This window comes from Tupaia chinensis, unplaced genomic scaffold, assembly GCF_000334495.1.
Source record: "Tupaia chinensis unplaced genomic scaffold, TupChi_1.0 Scaffold142846_1, whole genome shotgun sequence".
NCBI classification, from domain to species: Eukaryota; Metazoa; Chordata; class Mammalia; order Scandentia; family Tupaiidae; genus Tupaia; species Tupaia belangeri.
Window position 1 is genome coordinate 1,191,975 of NW_006202691.1, and position 7,109 is coordinate 1,199,083.

The 7,109-nt window shown below is 37.5% G+C and overlaps 1 protein-coding gene across 1 annotated transcript in view; it reads right to left on the reverse strand.

Moving 5' to 3' along the window:
- The window catches only part of INTS7 (integrator complex subunit 7), a 70,167-nt gene that overhangs the window by 37,694 nt on the left and 25,364 nt on the right, over positions 1 to 7,109 (reverse strand). The gene's annotated exons all lie outside the window — the stretch shown is intronic.

Sequence of the window (7,109 nt, forward strand, 5' to 3'; positions counted from 1 at the left end):
AAGTCAAACTGCCAAACTCCTGAGGAGCCTAAGTAGACATGATAACTAAATGTACTGTGGTATCCTGGAACAAGGAAAAGACACAAGGTAAAAACTAAAGAAATGTGAAGTATAAACTTTGGTTAATAATAAATAATGTATCAATACTGCTTCATTAATAACAAATGTACTGTATTAATGTAAAATGTCAACCACTGGGGAAATGGTGTAGAGTATGGAGGACTCTGTGTTATCTTTTCAATTTTCTGTAAACATAAATAATTCTAAAACCTTGACCATATTTTGCTTACTTAAGAGAGAGAAATGTATGTGTACTGAAAATAAAGAATGAATCCTTCTGTGCAGTGTACCACTCAGTAGAGCCATCCTTCTACCATTTCTAGTCATCTACTCTACTCATGAGTAAGGCAGTGTGAGGTATTACCAAAAACAAGACGATCATTTTTCTTAAAATGTAGTGAACTATGACTACATCCTCAAAGTACAACGAATTCTTGCCTCATCCTGTCTCGCATAACTCTGTAGTCTATGACTGTAAGTAATATAAATAGTCAAATAACTTTACTGTTAAATTAAGCTCATTTCCATTCTCTCAGAAAGACAAAGATTCAGTAAATGAACACAATTTAAAGTTAGGGGAAAATTAAAAATAAAATTTCAGGAAGATTAAACAGTTTAATAAATTTAACGTTATCACAATAAAAATATCAACAAAAGTTTAAGTTAATCTATATAATCTGATCCTAAAGACCACACAGAAAAAAAAATTTTTTTGAGAGATTTTTGCCATAGGGCATGTGTGCTTGCCAGAGAGAGAGAGAGAGAGAGAGAGAGAGAGAGAAAGAGAGAGAGAAAGAGAGAGAGAGAGACAGAAAGTGAAAAATCACTTCCCAGGGAGGATAGCCACACTGCAATCCCCTCTCCTCTAGTCTCCTCTTGGGATTTTGGGCATGCACACACACGTGCTCAGTATGAGCATTTAAGCCACCAGGTCCAGGACTTGAACTGCAGGAGACTACGTGGGAGTCCAGCAATGTAACCATTATACCATCTGTTGGTCCCACACAGAAAAAGTTTTTAAACATTCAGAAAAATTGTCACAAGGAATGGATTCAAATATATATTAGAACTTAATATATGATAATGGCATTTCAAAACAGAGAAATCATTCAATAATCACTGCAAGGACAACTGACCAGTCACCTGAACAAAATAAAAAAGTATACCTGGTTTATTTCTTTATGCTAAATAAAAAAATAAAACAATAAAAAATACTAAGAGTTACTAGAAAAACAAAAAGTAAAAGATAATTGACAAATCAAAAAAAATTCACATCATGCAAAAAATTTTAAAAAGGGCCAATATGCTCAGTTCATAGCATAGTGATTAAATGCTATGGAGAGAACTATATCCCACATGGCTGACTGTAGTTCTATACCAGCCCTAGTGGCTTGAAGAACACAAGTATGTGTGCACACACACTTCTATGTACCTGTGATTCTGGAGGCGAGGAATGGAGGAAAAATGACTGCAGTATAACCAGGCCCCAGCGGTGCTTTCTCTCTAGCATATACATGTGCTCTCTGACATTAAATAATAAAGGACAATAACCTTAATATATAAAAAATTCTTACTAATAGGTAAAAGCTCAATAAAAACTGTTAACAAAAATATACAAATGTCTTTTAAAAAAGATGTTTAACCTTATTTGCAATTTGAAAAATTTAAAGTGTCACTTTTCAACTTAGATTGGCCAAGGTTAAAGTTTGATAACATGTTAACACTGAAGAGTATGGGGAAATTGGTGCTTTCACACATAAATAGAAAGATAAAACGGTGTATACCTCTTTGGTGAGTAATTGGCATAAACGTTCTTCCTCTTCTGGAAATGTATGTTCATAAAGGTGATTTTTATAAACTACTCAATGTATCAACAATAACAGTAAAAGCATTGGAAACAACTCTAATGCCCATCAGTGGAGGACTGGGAATATAAAGGGAGCCCCACACAGTTGCTAAAAGAATATAGTAGATTTATCTCCTAATATGAAATGTTCCCCTAGACATATTGCCATGTGGCAAAAAGTTTAGAACATGTATATAGTTTATTTTCATTTGTATGGACAAAAAGATGGGCCATACATGGAAATGGATGAAATATTTAGGAAGGATACATAAGAAAATAGTAACAATGATCACCTCTGCAGAGGAAACCTATGGGAAGAGATAAAGAAGACTTACATTTCACTCACTGTGTACCTCTGAACTCAAGGAATTTCTTATCACATACATTCACACTTTTTAACTAAAAGAAAAATCCAGCAGCAGTAGCAAATATTATTATGGAAGCAATGGAAACAGATCTAAAAGATACAGTATGCTTCTAGTACTCTAGAAGGAAGACAGTGTAGGCAATATAAAGAAGAACTCTGGCAGTTAGGCCAGAATATGGAGTGTTTTCTTGTGGCCTACAGGAGACATGATCTAAAGGTGTAGAAGCTAAGTGAAATAGAAAGGATTAAGTCAGATTATGCAGGGCCCTGAAAGTTAGGTAGAATAATTTAAACTTGAAGAAAAAGGAAAAGAAAGCTACAGAAAGACATACTGGTATCTAAAGTCTTTGGGAAAATTATTCTGGTAATGGTAAACAAAACAAATTAATAAGAGCATGTGAGAGTTATGGAGGCCAACCTACACAGCCTATGGCACTGATTGAGGCACTTAGTTTAGATGGCCTGATGAATGGACAAGAGCCTGATGGTGGGGAAAAAGAATACAAGGTGAATGTGAAACTTTTTGGAAGGCGTTATATATGAGGGGATGAACAAAAGGGATTCAATAACTATTAGAAAATTTCAAACCTAGTAACCAAATAATGTTGATTCCATTTATGAAAACTGAGAATTTATGGGAATAAGCCAATTTTACAGGAAGGACAGAAAGTTGGAGGAGATGTGAAGTCCAAGAAGAAATATTCACCAGGCATTTCAGATCTAAGACATAGCAGACTTTTAACTGAATTCTGAGTCTTCACATCAGAATTCTGGCTCTGCCATTTATCATCTCTTTGATCTGAGCCAATTACTGAAATCTTTGAGGCTCAACTTCTTTGTCTGTAAAATGGGGGCAATTATTTATAAAGAATCGCTGACTTTTATATAAAACATCTATACAAGAAATTATAGACACTGGTTGCCACTGGGCAAAGGAGGTGTACCAATGGCAGAACAGTAGATGGGAAAGTTTCAGTATATATCCTTTTGTGGCTTTGGAATTCTGACAACATGAATGTTGGCATTCAAAAGAAAAGCTGGATTGAAATTAAAAATAAAAGTGAGGTGACATCTACTCTCTGTAAGATTAAATATTCACTGAAAGTCAAAGCACTTTGCAAATGATACAAGCTACCACGCTCAGAGTGTAATGCAGAAGCTCAGTGTAAAAGGACTGGATTGCTGGAGGCTCCACATACTGCACCAAGTAAAGCCACCCCAATGATAGAGAATTAATAGAAGAAAGCATAGGGTCAAGGACTCAGGGAAAAAGGGATGTAGAAAACAGAAGGTACAGTTTAGCAAGTGGAAAGAACAAGTGAGGATAGCTAAATGCTGAACAGGTCAAGAGAAGAGGTAGGTTGGTAGTGTCACTATATTAAGAAGAACAGTTAGAAAAACTGGCTTTAGCATTAACACTGATGACCTTATAAGTGTCTAAGCAAAGTGCTAGGGAACCAGATTTAAATGTAAGTATATGGAGAGACTAGGGAATGAAGAAATAAAAGCAGATACTGATGTTGCTTTCCACGTTCAAAAGAAAGTATTTTTAAAAAAGTGATCACTAGTTAATACTACAGTTTTAATTTATTTATTCAAATGCTCATTTTTTACTACCTAAATCATCCTGCTTTAGGGACCAGCAGTTGGCATAATGGCTATGTCACTGGACTTCCATGTAGTCAACTGCAGCTCAAGTCCCAGACCCAGTGGCTCAAACTTATGCCAGGCACGTGTGTATGTGTGCCCAAGGTCCCGAGAGGAGAGGGGAGGAGAAGGGATTGCGGCATGCCCATCCCTCCTAGGAGGTGATTTCTCACTTTCTGTCTCTCAGTCTCTCTTGTCTTTTTGGCGAGTACACGTGCCCTATAGCAAAAACTTCTCCAAAAAAAGAAACTAAATCATCCTGTTTTAAACTGTTACTTAGATTATGTTTAGAACTAATATCCTCAAATAAAGAGCCCTAGAGGTTAAGGACTATGTCCCATATGTGCGTTACAAGTTCTTTTTTTTTTTTTCTTTTGAGAGGTTTTCACTATAGGGCGCGTGCGCTCACCATACAGACAGAGAGAGACATAGAGACAGAAAGTGAGAAATCACCCCCCAGGGGGGATGGTCACGCCACAATCCCTTCTCCTCCATTCTCCTCTCAGGAACTTGGGCATGCACGCACACGCGCCCGGGATGCAAACTGCGGTCGACTACGTGGGAATCCAGCGACATAGCCATTACACTAACTGCTGGTTCCCAAGTTCTATCTTATCTTGTTCTGTGTATAACATATATTTAGTCTTCTAGGATAATTAAGAATATAAATGGGATGTTTTATATAAGATGATAATGATGTTAATAAATTTTTTAAGAGTGATTTTTGCTATAGGCACTTGCCAGAGAAAGAGAGACAGTGAGACAGAAAGCGAGAAATCAAGAAAGCTGAATGTTTTATCAATTTCTCTCTCTATGCTGGTTTAATTCACTGCTTAACCAGAGGCTCTGGCCTGAATTACTGTTTTCTGGGTCAGTCCGTAAATAGGGGCTTCTACTCTACCCTGGAATGGGACTGGCCACCAGGGATGCGTTCTAGATAAGCATGGTAAAAAAAAGTTTATGTTCTTTAAAGTTTTTTTTAAAAGAAGTTACATTTGAAAGTATTCTCTCAAAGATGAAACACCTCTAAATTTTCTCTCTATTGTACTAACTACAAAGAAAAAGATCATTAAGAACTATTCTCAGACTTAACTTGTAATCCTCCTAGTATCAGGTAAGGTACAAACCAGAAACTCTCAGGAATGACAATGCCCAAAATAAAATGATGTCTTTGGGAGTATCCAGAACAATCATCCTTTTGCTTCATAACAGAGAAGTTGCATAAATCCAATATCCTCTTTACATGAGATGACAGCTTTAGAATACTGTAAACTATTAATACCAATTAAACTATGCAAAGGAAAATACAAATGCATTATAAACTACTTTGTTCCTATGAAATTCTTGTTTTTGACTACCTCAGTAATTATGCACTATACTCCTTCCTTCCGAGTTTTAAACCTTTAGAATGAAAGCCTTTCCTTTAAACTTGGGATATTTGATTCTGTGTGAAAATTATAATACTAAGCAACCAGTAAAAGTAGCAATGAGTGGACACAACTTGACAAAATATCAGACCTCAAAAATCAATTAGCAATTATAAGACTGACTGAATGGAGGTAGAAAGAAAGAGATGAAGGAAAGAGGGAAGGAGGAGAGCGAGGAAGCCTAGAAGAATGATACTTCTAAAAAATTTTTATTTATTTATTTATTTATTTATTTTAACTTGACCACCATTGACAGAGTGAGAGGGGGGTAAGGGGATGGCCATGCCACAATCCCTTTTCCTCCAGTCTCCTCTTGGGATTTTGAACATGCATGTGCCCGGCATGAGTTTCAAGCCACTGGGCCCAGGACTTGAACTGTGGTCGGCTATGTGGGAATCCAGCATAGTACTGCATGCTATCTGGTGGCTCTGACCATGAGCGATTTCCTATAAGTTTTTACCATAATGCCTACTCAGCTAGACTGGTGCTCATTATGACTCTGTTGTCCTTTCTATATGAACTATTAACAGATTATCTACTTGTACACTCAATACTTTATACCTTCCAGGTTCACCTTCTCAGGAATATTACTCTTGCATTTTCTTCCCTTTTCTATCAGGTCATTTCCAGCAATATAAAACATACCAAATGTCATCTGGGCTAAAACGAAATGGCAATCAAACATACCCTCTTGGTAATATAATTTCATTCCTTTGCTCCACCAGCAGATGGCATAATACTTGGGTCACTGGACTGCCACGTAGTCAACCACAGCATGAGTCCTGGACCCAGCAGCTTCAAACTCAAGCCAGGTATGTGAATGTGTGTGCCAAAAATCCCAAGAGAATAGAGGAGAAGGGACTGTGGTGTGGCCATCCCCCCGGGGGCAATTTTTCACTTTCTATCCCTCTGTTCTGTATCTCTAGCAAGCACACATGCCCTATAGCAAAAATATCTCAAAAAAAAAAAAAAAAGGAAGACAGACAAGAAAAAGTTGTTTATTATTTTAAGTTGCTCTCCTGTTTTTCTCCAGAACTCTCTCTAACCAGTCTTTTACACACAATTCTCCAATAAAACTGTTCTCTAATGGTCATCAATGAATTCATATTATTAAACTGAAGACTGAACTCACTCCCCACCACGGAGAATACAGCTGCAGTATCTCACATGGCAGAGCAAGGTCTTCCTACGAAATAATACTATCTCAACTTACTTTTCATTGGACACTCCTTATAAGGATCCTTCACTATTCTTTTTCTCATTCCCTAAATGATAGTCATGTTCTCTCTCTAGTTGAATCATCCAACTTCATGACTTTAAATATGCTCTATAAGCTCTCATATTTATAATGCCTATAAACAGATAATGTCCTCTCTCCAAAGCTTCCAATGGCAATCTATTTCATACAGAGTAAAAGCTAAAGCCCATACAAAAGACTCAGAGGCACGAAATGAAATGTGCCCTGCTCCAACCACCTGCCTAGTGGCATCTCCTACTAAGCTCCCCTTATTTACTGTACCACTGACCTCACATTTACGAATACTCTACCTCAGGGTATTTTTGCTATTCTCTCTGCTGAGAACGTCCTTCCTTCATGGGCGTGTGGGTTCGCCAGAGAGACAGAGAGAGACAGAGAGACAGAAAGTGAGAAATCACCCCCCAGGGGGGATGGCCACGCGGCAATCCCTTCTCCTCCATTCTCCTCTCGGGATCTTGGGCACGCACGCACACGCACACGCGCCCAGCGTGAGTTTTAAGCCAC